The sequence below is a fragment of the Panthera tigris genome, chromosome D4, assembly GCF_018350195.1.
Source record: "Panthera tigris isolate Pti1 chromosome D4, P.tigris_Pti1_mat1.1, whole genome shotgun sequence".
Lineage (NCBI taxonomy): Eukaryota > Metazoa > Chordata > Mammalia > Carnivora > Felidae > Panthera > Panthera tigris.
In genome coordinates this window covers 42,603,962-42,625,559 of record NC_056672.1, presented here as the reverse complement: position 1 = coordinate 42,625,559, position 21,598 = coordinate 42,603,962, and the positions used below count along the sequence as shown (strand labels likewise).

At 36.7% G+C, this 21,598-nt stretch overlaps 1 long non-coding RNA gene across 12 annotated transcripts in view; it reads left to right on the top strand.

Annotated features, from left to right (window-relative positions):
* The first annotated feature begins 7,543 nt into the window (after positions 1-7,543).
* LOC122233046 overlaps positions 7,544-21,598 on the top strand; it is an 86,286-nt gene continuing 72,231 nt past the window's right edge. For 11 of the 12 annotated variants that reach the window (XR_006210493.1, XR_006210492.1, XR_006210485.1 and 8 more), the window contains exons 1-3: positions 7,544-7,646; positions 7,742-7,805; positions 8,925-9,025. This is a non-coding gene — a long non-coding RNA (uncharacterized LOC122233046). The remainder of the gene's footprint in view (positions 7,647-7,741; positions 7,806-8,924; positions 9,026-21,598) is intronic. The other variant, XR_006210488.1, reaches the window with a different exon arrangement.

Here is a 21,598-nt window from a genome sequence, read left to right as displayed (position 1 = left end):
ATACTTGACGAAATACTGCTTTTACCTAAGGACAAAGGAAGAGTATCTACAGTCCCCAAAGCAAGAATATCTTTCCCACTATCATTCCACATTATACTCTGAAGATTCTAACCAATGCAACAGGGCAAGATACACAAGTAAAAAGCTCATAGATTTAAAAAAAAAAAGTTGTTAAACACTGTTTGCAGAAAACATTATTGTCTATACAAATAACACTAAAAAAATCTATCAAAATAAACTATTAGATTTAATAAGTTAATTTAGCAAGACTGCATGTTATAAGATCAACATACACAAATCAATTACATGCCTCTAGCAACATCTGGAAAATTCTATTTAAAACATAGTATCACTTAAAATAATATTTTAAAATATAAATAATCAAGAATAAATTTACCAGAATATATCCAAGTTGTCTACACTGAAAACTACAAAATAATACTGTGAATAAATTAAAGAATATCTAAATTAAAAGACAGACATATTGTGTTCATGAATTGAAAAACCCAGAAGTATTAAGATTTCCTTTCCCTCTAAATTGATCAATAAATTTAACACAATTGAAATTATAATCTTAGCAAGATTTTGCATAAACTGATAAAATGATTCTAAACCTCATATAAAATTGCAAAGAACTTAGAATAGTCAAAATAACCTTATAAAGGGAAGAGCAAAGTTGAAGGACTTACACTACCTCATTTCAAGACTTACTATAAGATAATATTGATCAAGTCAGTGTAGTATTATAAACAAACAGAACAAAACAAATTTCATAAATGACTCATACAATTTTTGACAAAGGTACTAATATAATTCAATGGGAAACTGAATAATCTTTACAATAAATGTTGCTATAAAAATTGGGTATTAATCTGGAGAATAAAATAAACCTCAGTCTCTACCTTATATCACATACAAAAATTAATTGAAAATGGGTCACAGACCTAAATCTAAAAGGTAAAACTGTAAAACTTCTGGAAAAAGAATAAGAAAAATTCTCACCACCTTGGAAATATGTAGAGATTTCTCAGTATACAAAAAACGCAGTAACCTTAAAAAATAATAAACTATAAAAATATACTTGATGAAGGATTGTATCCAAAATATGTAAAGAATCCTTACAACTAAGTAATAGGAAGGCAAAAACTAAATTTACAAAGTCTGTAAAAGACAACAAAGACATGTGAATGGCAAATACTCATGTGAAAAGATACTCGATATCATCAATGTGGAAAATGCCAACTAAAATTACAGTGATATACCACAACATGCCAATTAGATAGACTAAAATTTGAAAAAAAAATACAGAGTGTTACTAAGGATGTGGTGCAACCAAACGTTTATACATTTGTGATAGTAAGTTAAAATGACAATAACTTTGAGAAAAAATAGTCTGGAAGTTTCTTATAAAGTTAAATATACAGTTATCATAAGACCCAGAAATTGTATTTCTAAGTATTTACCCAAGAGAAATGGAAATATATAACTACCAAAATATTGTACACATAAGTTTATATCAGTGTTACTCATAATAGTCACAACCAGAAACAATACCAATATCTGTCAACAGGTGAATGGATCAACAAATCGTGATATACGCCTACACTGGAAGGCTATATAGCAATACTGATACACACAATGTTCAAAAATGTTATGCTGTACCAAAGAAGCCAGACCCAAAAGGGTATGTATCACATTATTTCATTTATATCAAACTCTAGGAAAGACAAATCTAGTATAGAGTGATAAAGCACATTGGGATTTGCTTAGGGTAGGGATAGATAACTGACTAGGTGGACAAGGGAGCATTTTTTGATGATGGAAATGTAGTATATATTGATAGTATACCTGATACACAGGTGGATATATTCATTAAAACTTTTCAAGAAGAATTAATGTCAATCTCTCCCACACTCATCCAAAAAAACTTAAGAGGACAGAGTATTTCCAAACTCATTTTACAAGGCCAGCATCACCCTGATACCAAAGCCAGATAAAAGCATTATGAGAAAAGAAATACACAGACCAATATTCCTGGTGACTACAGATATAAAAATTCTCAACAAAATGCTAGCAAACCCAATTTAACATCACATTAAAAGGCCCATCAGCATAATCAAGTGGCATTTATCCCTGGCATGCAAGAATGATTCACCATACACAAATCAATAAATGTGATACAGCACATTAATGTAATGAAGAATAACAATTATATGATCATCTCAATAGATGAAGAAAAAGCTTTGACAAAATTCACTACGATTAAACTCTCAACAAATTTGGTATACAAGAAATATGCCTCAGCATAGTAAAGGTTATGTACAACAACCCATAGCTAACACACTCAATGGTGAAAGGCTAAAAGCTTTTCCTCTACGATCAGGAAAAAGACAAGGATGCCCATTCATCCCAATTTTGGCTGAAACTAATGTAACGTTGTGTGTCAACTGTACTTTAAGAAAATTTTTGATGAAAACAATCCCATTTACAATAGCATAAAAACAATAAAATATCTAGGAATGAATTTAACCAAAGAAGTGAAAGATGTGTACACTGAAAACTATAGGACACTGATGACACAAATTGAAAAAGACACAAATAAATGGATAAATAACAAACATTCATGGATCAGAAGTTAATATTGTTAAAATGTGCATGCTACCCAGTCCACCTATACAGACTCATTGAAATTCCTGACACAACCCTAATAGCATTTTTTACCGAAATAGAAAAAAAAATTCTAAAATTTGTATAAAACTACAAAAGACCCCAAAGAGCCAAAGCAATCTGAGATAGACAAACAAACCTGGAGGCATCACATATCCTGATTCCAAACTATATTACAAGACTATAGTAATTAAAATAATTTGATAAAAACACGTAGACCAATGGAAAAGAATCAAGAATCCAGAAATATTCCATCACATATAGTTTCATACACTATTTGATAAGGGAGCCAAGAATATTCTCTGGGGAAAGACAGTCCATTCAATAAATGGGAACGCTGTATATTCACATGCAAAATAAAAAATGACATTGGACCCCTAACTTACACCACTCACAAAAATTAACTCACAATGGATTAATGATTTAAACATAATACCTGAGACTATAAAACTCCTCAAAAAAAAAACAAAACAAAAAAACAAAACAAAACAAACAAACAAACAAAAACATAGGGGAAAAGCTTTTTTGACATTGGTCTTTCCAACAATTTTTTTTGATAGGACACCAAAAGTACAAGCAACACAAGCAAAAAATAAAAAATTAATGGTGGAATTGCATCAAACTAAAAATCATCTGCATAGCAAAAGAAATAATAAATAAAATGAAAAAGCAGTTTATGGAAGAAAATATTTGCAAACCACATATCTGATAAAGGATTAATATCCAAAATATACAAGAAGTTCATACAATTCAATAGGAAATAAATTTAAATAAAAAACTAAAAATAGGCAAAGGATTTGAATAGACATTTTTAGAAAGAAGACATACAAATGGCCAACAGATATATGAAAAGGTGCTCAACGTTACTAATCATCAGGAAATGTAAACCAAAACCACCATAGGATATCATCTCACAGCCATTAGAGTGGCTATTTCTAAAACACCAAGAGATAAGAGGTTTGTAAATATTTATGCACCCAACATGAAAGCACCCAAATACATAAAACAATTAATAACAAACATAAAGGAACTAACTGATAATAATACAATGATAGTAGGGGACTTTAACACCCCACTTATATCAATGGACAGATCATCTAAATAGAAAATCAACAAGGAAACAATGGCTTTGAATGACACACTGGACCAGATGGACTTAACAGATATATTCAGAACATTTCTATCCTACAACAGCAGAATACACATTCTTTTCAAGTGCACATGAGATCGAGAAGATCAGAATAGATCACATGTTAAGTCACAAATCAGGTCTTAACAGTGAAAAAGAGTGAAATCATACCACACTTCTTTACTAACCAAAACACTATGAAACTAGAAGTCAACCACAAGAAAAAAAATTGTAAAGACTGGGGCACCTGGGTAGCTCAGTCAGTTAAGTATCCAACTCTTGATTTTGGCTCAGGTCATGATCTCACAGTTGTGTTAGAGCCCTGCATTGGGCTCTATACTGACAATGCACAACCTGCTTGGGATTCTCTCTCTCCCCCTCTCTCTCTGTCCCTCCCTTGCTCGCTCTCTTTCAAAATAAATAAATAAAATTTAAAAACAATTGGAAAGACCACAAATTCATGGAGTTTAAACAACATGCTATTAAACAATGAATGAGTCAACCAGGAAATCAGAGAAGAAGTTAAAAAATACATGGAAACAAGTGAAAATAAAAATACAATGGTCCAAAACTTTGGGATGCAGCAAAAGTGGTCCTAAGAGGGAAGTATACAGCAATACAGGCTTACCTTAAGAAACATAAAAAAAAAAAGAAAGAAAGAAAAAAAGAGAAAAAAAAACAACCTTACACCTAAAGGAGCTAGAAAAAGAATAACAAAGCCTGAAGCCAGCAGAAGGAAAGAAATAATAAAGATTGGAGAAGAAATAAATGATATAGAAACTGAAAAAAAAGTGTTGGCAAGGATATGGAGAAAAAGGGAATCTTTGTACATAGTTGGTGGGAATGTAAATTGGTACAACTAGTATGGAAAACAACATGGAAGTTACTCAAACAATTAAAAATAGAACTACCAAATGATCTATCAATCCCACTTCTGGGTATATACCTGAAGGAAACTAATTCACTTTCCTGAAGAAAACATTCTCATGTTCACTACAGCATCATTCAAAATAGCCAAGACATGAAACAACCTAAATGTCCATCAAGGATGAATGGATAAAGAAAATGTGGTATATGTATAGACAATGGAGTATTATTCAGCCATAAAAAGAAAAAAGTTCTGCCATTAGTGACAACATGGATGGACCTAGATGGCATTATGCTGAGTAAAATAAGTCAGACAGAGAAAGACAAACACTGTATGATATCTCCTTCATGTGGAACCTAAAAAAGATGAACTATAAAAACACAGTAGAATGGTGGTTGTCAGAGGCTGGGTGGTGGAGTAAATGGGGAGATTTTGGTCAAAGAGTAAAAATTTACAGTTATAAGATCAATAAATTCTGGGGCTATACTATACAGCAGTGTGACTCCAGTTAACAATACTGTACTATATACTTGAAATTTGTTAAGAGAGTGGATCTTAAATGTTCTCAACACACACACACACACACACACACACACACACACACAAAAGTAATTATGTGAGACTATGGGAATGTTAACTAACCTTATCATGGTAACATTTTACAACATATAGCTGTATCAAATCACCATATAGTACCTCTTAAACTTACACTATGCTATTTGTCAGTATATCTCAGTAAAACTGGAAAAAAATCAGGTGGGCAATAAATGCATAGGTGAAGGGTGTATGGGGGAAGAAAGATGTAAGCAAGCAGAGAACTGTAATACCAAGCACATAACTAAGAAGCTCACATACTGGTAGGATATTTCATGGTCAAGAGAATAGTGATGAAGTCACATAAACCTGGCTGGTCTCAGCCTGTCACCTACCAACTGAGTGACCATAGGCCTTAATTTCTTCATCTGTAAAATCTAAATAAATTCTTTAAAGGATTTTAAAAACGCATCCAAATTTTGTTTTACAGTGAGTGATATTTACTAAGCAATCAAAAATGCTAACTATTACATAGGTTTCCTGGCCTCGGTTTCTAACTTCTGAAATCTACTCTGGCTGTGTTATCCAATGAAAACTACCCTCTTAATGTTTCCAAATGTCAAAATAAAATACTACATCAACTTCCAAACCTGGATTCCACCTAGGACCTTCTTACCTGTCCAAATACCCTACACAACTAAAAATTACATGTCTTTCTCTTTCCTCTTGGAGTTGTCCCATTGCACAATTACCTTCCCATATTTCTCTCCCTAGTGAACCCCATCATCACCAGTCCCATGCTCCCTATTTAAAACTTGATTCAAATACCACCTTCCCCAAGAAGTCCTCTGTGATCTCTTCCTCACTGAAAAGTAATTTCTTTGTCTCCCAAGACCAAAGTTCAAATCCACACTCTTCACAAGGTCTTGTGATACTATTTTCAGGACTGATTGCAAACTTTATAGCATCTAAAGAATTTGGTTAGATTTTTAGCTATGGATTTGTCACTAGGGAACCTTAAGTGACAAAATTTACATCATTCTTACATCCTTTAGCCTACTGATATTAGGAGAAACTTAGAAACATGAGAATAGATCTAATAAAAATTCCAAAACTCTAAAAGAATAGTTAAAAGTGATTCATTTTTAGAATTATTTCAGATGCTGCCTTGTATCATTTGAATTTGAACATGCCTTGTTAATCTTCAATTACTGGTTTGAACACAAAATATATTCCAGTCAAAACTGCATTGTTACTATAAATTTAAGTTAGATATCTGTCAGTCAATTAGTTCAACCAGTGAAAGAGCTAAGTATCACAGATACGATAAAGAAAATATAGAACAGAGTATATAAAAATCTTATTTTTAATTCTGCTCATTTGAAAAAATGCTACATAATTTCATCTTTACTATCTTTCTTCTCAATGGAATAATTTCTCCCCTGGCATTTACCAAGAAAAATCAGTTACATGAATGAGTTTTTCTGTACTTGTGGACTTCTACCCATGCAGTTGCATTATGAATGGTCATTAGCTGCCAATCTCAGCATTATTACTATAAGGCCCTGTCCCATTGGTCAGTCTTAAAAAATGGCACAGCTGCAAAACAATGTCAGTTATGATTCAGCCCTAATTTTCCCTGTCAACAGCCTTGTTCAACTTCCCAGATATTCCTACTTGTTGCCAAGTCCATTTTGTAAACGAAATCTGCTTTTTGAAAATCACCATATGAATATGTCAACAGGTCATGAAATATTTTCATTACAAATCTTAAAGAAAAACTTAGCTCTAAAGAAACAGTTTGGAAAATGTCTATTTCATTAAGTTCAAGTGTGAAATCTTGATGGAAAACATTTATTTTGGCAACTTGCTATTCTGTTGGTGGCCCTAAAGTATCCTGACCAGACTATCTTTGTGGGAGGTGGAATTGGGGGATTCTAGAGCAAATAAAAAATTCCTTACAAGGAGCCCCTTGGACCATGAGCATCGGGGAAAGACTGGGAAAATCTAAAATACGAATGCCAAGCATAAAAACTTATTCTAAATGTTCCTATGTCATTAGAGTTGTCTCAATTATCCACAGTAAGAACAAAGAAGTAGTGATATAGACCAAAGACAGCAGATAATCCTTAAATTATTCATTGTTCACTTTGGAACAAATGTACATATGTACCCATGTGCGTGTACATGCTCATACACACACACACACACACTTCCCTTTCTCAACTCTATTGTTTAAGCCATTTTCTCTGCTTGGGAAGACTTGTCACTGTCATCTGTCAGGCAAAGTCCACTCATCCTTTATGACCTAATACAAATGATGCTTCTTCTGTGAAGCCTTCCCTGCCCTCCCCAGGGAGATAATCACTCTCCTCTCTGCTTTCACATGTATTATGGCATGTCTCTTTATATGTTGGTCTCTCCCAAATGTCTTAGAAGATTCATGGGGTAAAGACAATATCTTACTCATTTCGTAGTCCCTGCAGCCAAGCTCCAAGCACAGATAATGCCCAGTAAACATTTTCAATTGATTATTTTCCTAGGCAATCCCAATCTGATTGAGGAAGAGGTATCCTAGAAACATCTACTGATGAACAAAAATATCAGGTGAGTTGGGGCGCCTGGGTGGCTCAGTCAGTTAAGCATCCAATTTGGCTCAGGTCATGATATCATGGCTTGTGAGTTTGAACCCCGCATCGGGCTGGGTGCTGACAGCTCAGAGCCTGGAGCCTGTTTTGGATTCTGTGTCTCCCTCTCTCTGCCCCTCCCCTGTTCACACTCTGTCTCTGTCTCTCTCAAAAATAAATAAACATTTAAAAAAATTTAAAAAAAACCTATCAGGTGAGTTATCAAATTGGGATTAGAAACTGACATAGGCCATTCCCAAAGAACTCAATCAGGAGAGGATTTCATGAGATAATTTTATTTGACCTTTATGATTTTTTTAACCTTTCCAGCACTCACTATTCACACCACTCACAGTACTCTGCTGCCTCTGTTTTATCCCTTTATTATTTAAGGCACAAGTACTATCTGTACTAGGTGGATGGAACCATGCTTTAATGATTATAACTTTCTTTCCTTTACTTTTTAATATCATGTTGTGTTTACAAATTACCACTTGTCACACAGCTTATAGAAGCTTATTGTGGCTGCTGTCCTCATTTGAAAGTGTGAAAACTGAGAATTAAGAAAATTAAGTGACTTATACGAAGTTAAACAGCTATAAATGATGCCAGGATCACAACGGAAATATCTGTCACTTTCTAATGTCTTAAATAGTACCCTAAACACTGTCTGATGATGCTATAGCTTATACTCATAGTATAAGGAAGATTCTGATTTCATAGAGAAAAAAATCTCAGGATGAGGGAAGTTAAATAGTGCATTCAAAGATCTTAAGGAGTCACAGCCAGAGGCTGGGACAGGATTCAAGGCTCCATGTAGGTTTATTAATTCAAAGACTCACCTCCTTGATGCTCCTTTTGTAAAAAACAAAAATATGAATGATAAATTTATCATGACACTTAAGTATGACCCTTTGCAAAAAACAGGTAATGCTAACAATATTAAGATACATAAGGCACCAATTTAAATGTTATAGAAGCAACCAGTTTTGAAGTGAAGACTTATGTCTGATACAAAATAAATATTTTTAAAAACAGTATAGTGGGGAGAATAGTTGATGATCAATTATATTCACCCAACTGACTGTTTTGATGTTAGGTATTCACACACACAGAGTGCGACCTACTGAAGAGATTCTCTCCAGTTGGAGAGAAAAGCTTAATGGAGAAGATGTCATTGAGGAGAACCTGGAAGGGCAGGTAGGAGGAGGAAGTGACATGAGGGGCATTCCAGGTGTACACGAGCAGGAGAAGGGTGAGGTGGTTATGAAAAACAGCAGGAAAACATCTTCACATCCCAGGGACATGAAGGAAAGAAGATAAAGTTGGAAGGGTTTTGAATGTCAAGGGGAGTGGGTTTTATTTTACGAGTAACTGTTTTTTATTGTGGTTAAATATACATAAAATTTACCATTTTAATCATTTGTAAGTGCACAGTTCTGTGGCATTAAGTACATTCACATTGTTGGGCAACCATCACCACTCTCCATCTTCAGAATTCTTTTCATCTTCTCCAACTAAACTCTGCCTATTGAATACTAACTCCCCAAGTCCCTTTCTCCACAGCCCCTGACAACCACCATTCCACCATTCTACTCTCTACCAGTTTGACCACTCTAGGAACCTCATTTAAGTGGGATCATACAATATTTGTCCTTTTATCTGGCTTATTTCACCTAGCATAATGTCTTCAGGTTTCATCCACGTTGTTAAATGAGCCAGAATTTCCTTTCTTTTTTCAGGATGAATAATATCCCATTGTATGTATATACTGTATTTTCTTTATCCTTTCATCCATCAGTGGATACAGGGTTGACTCCACCTTTTGGCTACTGTAATTGATGCCACTGTGAACATGGGTGTACAAATATCTGAGTCCCTGCTTTCAATTTTTTGGCGTATATACCCAGAAGCAGAATTGTTAGATCATATGGTAATTCTGTGTTTAATTTTTTGATGGCTCACCACACCATTTTCCAAAGCAGCAGCACCATTTTACGTTCACACCAACAATTCATAGGGTTCCAGTTTTTCCACATCCCTGCGAACATTTATTTTTTTTCTTTATAATACCAATCCTAATGGATGTGAACAAGTAATTTTTAATAACCAAGTATTCAAACTGAATATCAAAGTACTGACTAGTGTTTAAAACACTATAAAAATTTCCATCAACCTTAATTTCTATAGGCTAATTGTTTCATGTAAATAACAGGGCCCGGAAATCAGGAATAGATGGGCTATTATTTCACTGAAACCTTCTAAGGTGGCCAATCACCTTCCATTCCATCCTGAAAGGACAGTAGCTGACACTACATACATTTTCTACAACTTCTCATTGCAAAAGACCAAGAATATTAGGAAATGAGATATGGTACTTATACAAATTGCTTTGTTCCTTTTACTCAAAAGTGAAATTTGTATTATTCCCTCTGCTATTTACAGAAAAATCTAAATATATTGTCAAGAAAATTACATAAACATCCATTATTTCAACTGTCCCTATATGATCTCTGTTAAATTGTTTTCTATATAACTTTCTATACCCTAAACTCAAACACTAAATTTTTTTTATCATAAAATGAAAGTCCAAACTCCAGGGCAACAAGGCTCTAGATCTATCAATAAGAAAGTTTGTTTTATGGAGAGATATGTAAAAATTAATTTATGAGTGTACGAACTGATTTGTAGAACTCACCACTTTCATATTTTTCCACTTTCATCAATTCAACTATTGTCTATGCACAAAACTTAATTGCTTAAAAATGGAAATCTTATGGGTGCCTGGGTGGCTCAGTCAGTTGAGCGACCAACTTCGGCTCAGGTAATGATCTCAAGGTTTGTGAGTTTGAGCCCCGCGTCAGGCTCTGTGCTGACAGCTCCGAGCCTGGAGCCTGCTTCTGATTCTGTGTCTCCCTTTCTCTCTGCCCCTCCCCCACTCATGCTCTCTCTCTGTGTCAGAAATAAACACTAAAAAAAATTTTTTTTTTAAATGGAAACTTTATTCCCTCTGTAAAATATACCTATTGCTAAATGTATTTTGCTAAAACTTTCAAGAAGATAGTGCTTTGAGATAAAATTAAGCGTGAAAACTTTCCAGCTGAAAGCTCCCACCCCTTCTTTTTTTAAGTGTTCAGGAAGCGAGTAAAAAGAGGGTTACGACTGAAATTAATTTTAGAATGTGATGAGAGAGACAAAAGCAAAAAAACCAAGTTTATACAACAAGTCAAGCAAACCCAAGAATTAAATGTCTAATAACAAATTAACTCAATCCCATGAGATTTTTGATTAGGAGATGCCTTTATAAGAAGAGTTGATTGTGAAGTTTAAATAATAGACCAATGTTTGAGTCTTCTTAAAATTGCAAGCAATCAGCAATCATAAGTCATCAAAATCAGAAGCCTTGAATATGGAAAACATAAAATATAAGAAGTAGACACTGTTTTCAAAGTGCTTGAAATAAAAAAGACGAAGTTAACATATGCAAAATTAAAATATAACAATGGCCTTAATCAAGGACCAATGCCCAACTTTATACCGAAATTGTTATAAGCAGCAATTTAATCAACTACAACCTTCCTTGTCAGATATCATTTAAAAGTTTTCTAAAGTACATCTAAATCAATTAAACAAAGCAGTGCAGTTACCAATCCCTTAAAATTGTATTTAATATGCTGTATATCAAAGTGTACAGTACCAGTTCTTATCTTACTGCTTAATAATAACTGCTTTATTTTTATGATAATAAATCAGAACGTAGAAGAATGTAGTTAAGATAGTCATGGGATTCAGAGAGGCAGGATTGGGGAGATGCTCATCTAACCTCATCTAATCTTTAAGAAGATTTAGGATTTTGCGATGGCTCTTAAAGAAATCGATTGGGGCTATTTCACTTTTTTATTCATTATAAATTCCTTTGTGTGAAGCACAGGCAATAGATTTCCAGCCGCTGGTCATTCAGTTTTATTTAACGTTAGGTTCTATTCCTTCAGACTGTAATTGCAATGGCTAACTGCTTGCGGGCTTCTCTCCTTTATTTGGTGATCCCTTTCTCTGGGGAGGTCTACTTTCCCTTTAGTTTGGACTCCCTCTGATGCCTGCTTTGCTCTATAACAAAGAAAACATCTGCCTAGTCAATGCCACTTAGATGACCGAGGGACACATCAAACCTTATATGCCTAAAATCGGAATTCCTGATTTTCAAAAAAAATTTGCTTCACACATAGTCTTCCTCCATTTTGGTAAATGACAATTTGCTGAGAGCAAAATTCCTGGAGTCCTCCTTGACTCTCCTCTTCTTCTCACACTTCATATCTGGTTCGACAGTTGATCTCGTTGATTCTACGCTCCAAATAGATCTATAATCAGACCATTTCTCACCACCTCCAATGCTCTGCCCTGCTCCAAGCCACTATTATGTCTAGCCTGCATTACACAGATAATCCCCTCAATGCCATCCCTGCTCCCAGCCCTGAGCCTGCTATAGTAATTTCTCTAAGCAGCAGATGAGCCTTCCAGTGGCCAACCAGTCAGTTAACACATATATAAGGTTTATTAGCCACCAGGCACTGTACAAAGTACTTAAGTTACAGTAAGTCATTTTATCATCACAACCCTGTAAAGTTACAATTATCATCCCCATTTACAGAGGAGGCAACTGAGGCCAGAAAGGTTAAGTATTGTGCTCAAGGTCACACAGCTGTTAAGTGGAAAAGGTGGGATTCAAATCCAGACAGTCTGGGCATTAGTTCCTCTATTGTTTCCAAAGGGCTCACATCTTCTTTAGAGTAAAAACAGTCTTCAAGGTTCTATATAATCTGGCCCTCTCTCAACATGTCTGCTATTGTTTCTTCCCTCCTTCCACTTGTCTCACCACCTCCGGCTCTTTCTAAAACACACCAGCACTTACTGTTTCCCCAGCTTTGAACACTCTTCCTCCAGACACCCACACCACATGGTTTGCTCAAATGTCAGATTGTTACCAGAGTCTTACCTAATGATACTATTTAAGATCGCAGTCCTTGTCTACCTTCATTCATCTCCCCTGCCTGCTTTATTTTTATCCCCAATATGGACCATCATCTGACAAGACATATATTTTAATTGTGTATATCTGTGCCTCACCATAGTGTACATTACATGATGGTAAGGATTTTTGTCTGTTTTGCTCACTTTTGGTCTTCAACACCTAGAATAGTGTTTGGCACTTGGGAGGGAGTGAGGGAGGGAGGGAGGGAGGGAGGGAGGGAGGGAGGGAGAGGGGAAGCAGGGGAAGTCAGCTTGAGCTAGGCATGGTAATTGATTGGTTTACTTCACAGCTTCAGATAGGACTATGAATTGCACACTAATTAGAAGCTGGGAGAATTCCATCACCACATCCTAATCCAACTGCAAAGAGCAGACCACACTTACCTAATTGGTATGAGAAGCAGTGTCTCAAGATAAGAGTCTTGAGTTTCACTAAGGCAAGGAATTTTACCTCACTCTGTGAAGTGGCTGGGGAAGTAGGAAAGTCTGTTTAAATGGGGAAATGGGAGGAGAGAAGTATTCTTAAGAATCAAAGGAAAGATTATTTTCCATTTTTAATGTTTTAATTGGCCTCCCTTAATTTTCAGAACACTTTATTTCATCTTTACTGACTCATGTCTAGAATTCTGAGTACAGAGAAAACAGGACGATGGTCTTGGTCTATCAAAATGAGAATTGGGGCAAAGGGTTTTCTAAGGTAGTAATTCTAAAAAAAAAAAAAAAAAAAAAAAAAAAGAGTAATAAATAACTAAATTTTCAGGGCAAGAGCAAGAATATCATGTTGGAAGTGGGGGAAATAAGCTAACATTAATGTCAGGAATTATATTTACAAGTTATACCGAATATCCAGAACCATTGTTTAAAATTAATGCCTTATGGACAAGGTTATTCACACAATCCCGAATAGCAGGCACAAAAGAGCAAATTGTTCCTCATAAAGAACCCTGGTTGCACCAGGTTTGGAATTAGAATTCCAGATGACTGCAGGTCTGTCTTTCATATAACTCTTAAGTGCTCTGAGATTTTTCAGAGCTTTACACAAGTGCGGGTTTAAGCCTGAAATTACCTACAGCATTTGAACCTAGCCAAAGGCTAAATACCAACATTAAAACCAGACATAGATTTTTCTTGGGTGATGTATGCCATAGTCAAGCTTATGGGCATTTTTATCCAGAAAAGCCTAGTCTCATTGGCATTGAAAGATTTCCTAACACAATCACTTTCTTCTTCAATGACTTTAGCCAATGTTAGATAAATATCTTGAGATATTTCGGTGCTACAGAGTTCTAGCCTTCAGCCTGGAAGTTATACAAGAAAAACCTGCTTTCAAAGTGTCTTAACCTACACTTAATCACTGATTTTCCAATTCTCCTAGGTTTCTCAGACTATCTCTGCTCCAGTGACCCCGAAGACCTCACTAATTGACTTAAATAGTAGTCAAACTTAGAGATAAAAAATTAATGTTTGGCCCCAAATCCTTTTTACTGGTCTCAAATCTTATGTTCCATATGTGGGTCTATAATGCTATTGCAATAGACATGCTTTTATTTTCTCCATTTATTTAACCCTCAACCAACAATATTTTGCTTAGCAGTTGATTGTATCAGAGTCTAAGTTCCTAGAACATAAGTTGTGGCATATCATTTTCACTTGCAGTTGGTCACATTGGTTTTAACTTTTACGTTTTTTTAAAGGTTTTATTTTTTTTTTAATTTTTTTTTTTCAACGTTTTTTTTTTATTTATTTTTGGGACAGAGAGAGACACAGCATGAACGGGGGAGGGGCGGAGAGAGAGGGAGACACAGAATCGGAAACAGGCTCCAGGCTCCGAGCCGTCAGCCCAGAGCCTGACGCGGGGCTCGAACTCACGGACCGCGAGATCGTGACCTGGCTGAAGTCGGACGCTTAACCGACTGCGCCACCCAGGCGCCCCTAAAGGTTTTATTTTTAAGTAATTCCTACACCTAAATGGGACTTGAACCCACAACTCCAAGATCAAGAATCACACGCTTCACCAACCGAGCCAGCCAGGCACCTCAGTGGGTTTCACTTTTAATTATGGGCTTTTCTACCCTCCTTATCAATTTTCTTATGTAGTTCATCATTTAAAGATTTTTAGATAATTGAGGCCACTCTTTCTTAGTCCCTTAACCTCTTTTACTTCTTCCTTCTTTACCTCTTCCTCCTCTCAGCTCCTCCTCCTGCCAGTTCCTTCACAGTAGCTAAGCTGAGGGACATGGGAGGAACGAGCCCAGCATCTGTCTGAGACCATACCAGGAGATCATCTAGAGACAAGCCAGAGGCAGGGATTCATAGCTCTGGGGGGGTCATCTAGTTTGGGGAGGCTTTACCAGTGGGCATGTGAAGGGTGGTATGTGCCTCAGGTGTTCCTTAGAGGCTAAAAATAGGGGAGGGACGCCTGGGTGGCTCAGTCGGTTCAGCGTCCGATCTCGGCTCAGGTCATGACCTCACAGTTCGTGAGTTGGAGCCCCACATAGGGTTCTGTGCTGACAGCTTAGAGCCTGGAGCCTGCTTCGAATTCTGTGTCTCGCTCTCTCTCTCTGCTCCTCCCCCGCTCATGCTCTCTCTCTCCTTCAAAAAATAAATAAAACAATAAAAAAAATTAAAAATAGGGGATTGGTCTTGGTAAAAAGTAATAAAATTGCAAATCCCCACCTTAGCTTACATTTTCTACTCATTCAAAACTGAAGATAAGCACTGCTTTATGTTATTTGATAAAATTAAGGTACTGCTATGCCCTTAAAGAAGTCTGCTGCCCTAAAAAGTGTGAATTCAATTTTCAACATTAAAAATAACTATAGTTGCAGACGTGCTTACTCATGTTTTGTTTTTATTTAAAAAAAATTACTCCAACAGATGTATTCCAAAAGAATGATGCATAAGTAAAAGCACTTTAATGCATATTAAACTACCAATTTATAACCTTTATTATATAATAGTCTTCAATAATCTTAACCTTATACTTATGTCCTAAGTACACGTAAAGAGTTTATCTATAGTTTATCTATGATGAGCATACTCTTGTTTCTTCACAGCTATAGCTTTTTATTCAAGGTATTAAGGCTATTGGCTAAAATAATGCAGATACTATTTACATAATCTTTTTTTTATTTTTTTAATGTTTGTTTATTTTTGAGAGAGAGAGAGAGATTGCGAGTGGGGGAAGGGCAGAGAGAGAGGGAGACACAGAATTAGAAGCAGGCTCCAGGCTCTGAGCTGTCAGCACAGAGCCCAACGTGGAGCTTGAACCCACGAACCATGAGATCATGACCTGAGCTGAAGTTGGCCACTTAACCGACTGAGCCACTTGGGCGCCCCTATTTACATATTCTTATATCATAATCTTTAAAAAACTCAACTATTAAAATTACATTAAAAATACAAATAGGGGTACCTGGGTGGCTCAGTCAGTTAAGTGTCTGACTCTTCGTTTCAGCTCAGGTCATGATCTCATGGTTCATGAGTTCGAGCCCTACATCAGGCTCCCAGTGAGAAGCCCACTTGGGATTCTCTCTCTACCCCTCCCCCGCTCATACTCTCATACACGTGTGCAGTTCTCTCTGTCTCTCAAAGTAAATATATAAACTTTTTAAAAAAGAGAAAAATGCAAATAAAAATTGGAGATTCTGCTTTTGTTCTTCAGTCTGTATTTTAAAAAAAGAGAGAAAATCACTTTCTCAGTCTTAAAATTCTATGCCTGATCTTAATTTCTTCAAGATGAGCTTGACCAAATGAAAAAAAATCACTGGATATGAAAATATGCAAAAATGTATCATTTAGATAGACTGATATTAAAGAGTTTTGCCATGATCCATATGAATGCAATTTTCATCAAGTCTTGTTAAATGTTTAATAGGACTACTGTGTACTCTCGTGTACAAGGTCAGTTGTGGGATGGTTAACTATTCTAAAAGACTGGGAATGTTTTATAAAGTGAGAGTAATACAAGGCAGAAAAAACAATGGAAAAGAATTATCTGTGTTACAAGCTTGGGGAAAAAAAAAGATACTCTTTTCACAGTAAAGCATGACTAAATGTGAAAAAATAATAAATACATTTGGAGGCACACAGCTGTAAGCACTAGATTGACTGGCATCTCAGTGGTCTTCAGAATTAAAAGAGCAGTTTTCTATTCTGGAACCACATTCATTCTCTGCCTACTGAATCTGGTGGACTAGACTTCCCAAAGTCCTCCATAGCACAGAGCTGCAAGTTGCAGAAATATTAGCAAGCTGTATAATGTTTTCCTATTTCCAGGAGAATGATGTGTTCAAGACACCACGTAATCTTCATGTGGGAAACACAACTAGAAATATTCTTTTTTTTTTTAATTTTTTTAACGTTTATTTATTTTTGAGACAGAGAGAGACAGAGCATGAACGGGGGAGGGTCAGAGAGAGGGAGATACAGAATCCGAAACAGGCTCCAGGCTCTGAGCTGTCAGCACAGAGCCCGACACGGGGCCCGAACTCACAGACCGCGAGATCATGACCTGAGCCGAAGTCGGCCGCTTAACCGACTGAGCCACCCAGGCGCCCCAGAAATATTCTTTACTTTAAATGTATGTATGATGCTGCCAGATAAATCATCAATATAAAAAGATTGAGTCACAAATACATAAAATAGTAACGGTTTTCAATTTCAAATAAGTGTTTTCAAGGCTAGTTACAATAAGAGAGTAGTTTGGTTTTTCTTAACTCAAAATACAAATTGTATTGGTCTAGATGGGCATTGCTGGGTCTAGAGTGAAAGCAGACAGGATGACAGTAGAGTAGAAATGGATGACTACAGAGCAGATCTGGTCCATGACCTGGACTAGATTATCTACACTCAAGTCCAACCCTGCTATTTGGGCAAATCACTTAAAGCTTCTGGGCCTCAGTTTCCTAATTGATATAATTTCCTAATCATCCTAAAAAGGATAAGATAAAGTGTACCACATAGGGTGGTTATCCTTAAAAAACGACAACTTGATTACTAAAGTGTTTTGTAAGCTGCTATTTCAATGCAGGGTTTTGGCATTCAGGGTTAAGTGACTTGCCCCAGATCCAATAGTCAGTCATTTGTAGAAAGAGCATAACTTACAGTAATCTAGTTTCCTGGCTGCTGTCCGTGCCCTTTCTAATACAGTGTATGTTTCTCTCTCATTTTGTGTACATATTCTCAGAAAAGGGGATATGACACAATTTGTAATGTATACAGCATCTTAAAATTTTGATGTAGAGGCATCTTGTATGTGTCTTTCCAGCTTTCCCTTTTCGCTTTTGCACCATGCTTCCCCTTTAGTCTTACAAAACCACTGCTCCTTTAAGACTCACATCACCTAAATTCTCTACTCTTCATCCCCTATCGCTTTGGCATTTCTTTTTTTTTTTTTTTTAAGTTTATTTCTTTAGAGAGAAAGAGAGCGAGCAAGCACACAAGCAGGAGAGTGGCAGAGCGAGGGGGAGAGAGAGAATCCCAAGCAGATTCCATGCAGTCAGCACAGAGCCAGATATGGTGCACAATCACATGAACTGTGAGATCATGACCTGAGTGGAAATCAAGAGTTGGACACTCAACCGACTGAGCCACGCAGGCGCCCCCTCCTTGGCATTTCTACCAACTTTGGTCAGAACTCCTTGTTCACGTAGGACTTTTACTTCTGGTTCTGTCCTCCCACCTACTCCCAACCCAGGCAGCAATCACAGACTAGACCAACTCAAAGATGAAACATCTATCACTCTACTTCTCATTATTTGACCAACAATTAATTTTTCCTCCATTCCATCTCTGTAATGCTCTCCTTTGGTCATCCTTTGACCCTTCCCATGATCAGTAAACAATCTATTCTAACGATCACTTCCACCCTATCCAGCTCATCTGGCCAGTTACCTCCACTGCAATATGCTTCAACCTAATTATGATCTTCAATCCATCGACTTCCTCACTATCCATCAGTCTTCTTCTGTCTTCAGTTATTCTTATGGTTCTGCTGTGATTCTAAGGTCCTTCAATAAAACCATGTCTTTGGGAACACATCCAACTTCTGTGTTTTCATACTACTTGCCTGAAAAAACTGACTCTAGATGTTCTCCATAATGGTGCTCCTCAGATATGTACCAAGGCTCACTTAAATATACAAATGGGTTTAAAGGATATCAAAATGGAACTTTGACTTGAGGTATCAGAAAATGATAAACATAAAATTCTGATGTGAAGTACTAACCAGAATGCAAATTTTCAGTGAAAAGAGTGAAAGTGATTCCATGACATTTACAAACCTCTCATCTCTGAAGATGGTAGTAAAAGACTCATTTTGAACAAAAGAGGCTTTGTTTGGTGGGAACAGCTAGAATTCCAAACCAAGTGTCCACCACCAAAGGAAGGGGTGTCTAGGGATACCCACCCTGTAAAGTCAACACTAGACAGGGTTGCTTCTAAAGAACCACTCAGAGCTCAATACACCACACCTGCAGATGAGGGATTAGGGGACAACTGTTCTGACCCCTGTCCCAGAAACCCTGAGGACAAGAGAGATGCACTGATAAACTACTTTGATGTGGGAGCTAAGGAGAGGTGACTAAATGGAGTCCACAGCACTGTAACTTACTAGAGCAAAGGAAGCATTGCTGTTCCTTGAGGCTAGTGATCGCCCACGGTGGTTTGTAGGTGTAATGACAAACTGGAAGGGCAATGGGATTCCCTTGGAGAATACCTGTGGTCTGGACTTCTGGAAAACTAGGAGCTAAGAAGAGAGGTAGTCACATGAATGGAATTATGCCTACATCACAGGAGCTGCACTTGGAGGGGCTTAGAAGGGGAATCTAGGAAAACTCATAAAAGTACTCAGAAGATGACACAGATTCAAATATATGCCAGGCCCCAAAATATCTATCCATTTACAAGTACTTCTGTCAAGCAGAGCAGAACCCTCTGCACTTCCTTTCCTCTTCTCTCTGCCTGAACACCAACCCAGGATAAACCTAAAAGGAAGTTAGCAAGGCCCTGGCTGTGAGGGGGAACAAGGAGGTGTGGAAAGAAAAGAAATCTCACCTTTGGATGAAGATTGAAGGCTGAAATACTGACAAATAGGTAGAACTCAACCTTCTAATTTCTGAATCTAGACTGTTTTTATAGTTACTATACCTGTAGGATCTTCTATTCCATAGAAGGCATATGGATTGTACAGAGGTGTTTTGCGTGTGTGTGTGTGTGTGTGTGTGTGTGTGTGTGTGTCTGTTTTTTGCTGCTGTTGTTGTTGTTTTTGTCTGTTTGTTTTTTGAGGCAGAAAGAAAACTTACCCCACTGCACAACTATAAAAGGGACAATGGGAGAGAAAAATATAAAAAAAATATTTTTAAAATTATCCTTATTCTCTATCATGAGTCATGCTTGTAAATATAGTGATTATATTGGTTTAACTTAACTCCATATTAACAAGCCCTGCATGAGCTCTCAGTACAGCCCAGAATTACTACTATGTTTACTTCTCTAATGGGCTTGTATTCCCTCTATCTATATAACTGTTTGATATCTTCTCTCTCAGTTCAAATCATCTACCTCTATCCCTTGTCACCCCTTTTCCTTTAGAAGAGTACATCCCATACTTCATTTGGAGCCAGAAATTCCAAGAAGGTGATGCCCAAACTTTTCACCCATGAAGTTGCCTAAATTGGCCACATCTTCTCTGGCTACATCCCAAGAAGACTCTTTTCCAAGAGGCTAAGCCCTCTCCATCCCTTCTCCCTTTGGTGGCCTCTCTCTCCTATGATCAGCATACACATTTTAAGGCTTTTTTAAGATCAGTTTTAGATTTACAATACAACTGAGTGAAAAATAGAGAGTTTTCCATATATACATCCCTAGCCACACAGCACATGCATCACCTCTCCCATTATGGACATCACTCACCAGAATTGTACATTTTTACCAAGGATGAACCTACATTGAACTTCAAAATCATCCAAGGTCCACGGTTTACATCAGGGTTCACTCTTGATTTTGCACATTCATTGGGTTTGGACAAACGCATAATGACATATATTGATCATTATAATACAATATGGAGTATTTTCATTGCCTAAACATCCTTTGTGCTCCACCTGTTTATCTTTTCCCCCAGGTCCTACCCTCCGTACAACCTCTGACCAACTGTCTTCACAGTTTTGTCTTTTCTAGAATGCCATATAGTTGAAATCATATGGTATGTAGCTTTCTCAGCTTGGCTTCTTTCATCCATTAATACACATTTAAAGTTTCTCCAAGTCTTTTCAAGTCTTGATAGTTCATTTCTTTTTAATGCTGAATAATATTCCGTTGTATGGATGTACCACAGTTTATTTATTCATCTACCTACTAACGGCAAACATACCTTTAAAAAAATCTTCGTTGGGTCCCACAGTACTTCCCAGCTATTCTTCCATTTCTTGGCTTTTCTTCACTTCATTTTCTCATTTATGTAGCATTTATTTGATGTCTACACTTCTCTACCTCCCCTTTACTCCTCAGCCTCTCCACTGTGGCTCTACCATTCCCTTCTTTGAAATTGCTCAACAAGGTCACTGGTGACTTCACATTGTTAAATCTGAGGGTCTCTTTTTTCAGTCATGGGACTCATTATCTCATTATCACCATTCTCTCTCTAATCTCAAAAAACTTTCAACTTGACTTCCATGACATCACTCGCTTCTCATTTCTCTCACTCTCTGGCAGTTGCTTCTGTCTTCTCTTCTACCTGACCTC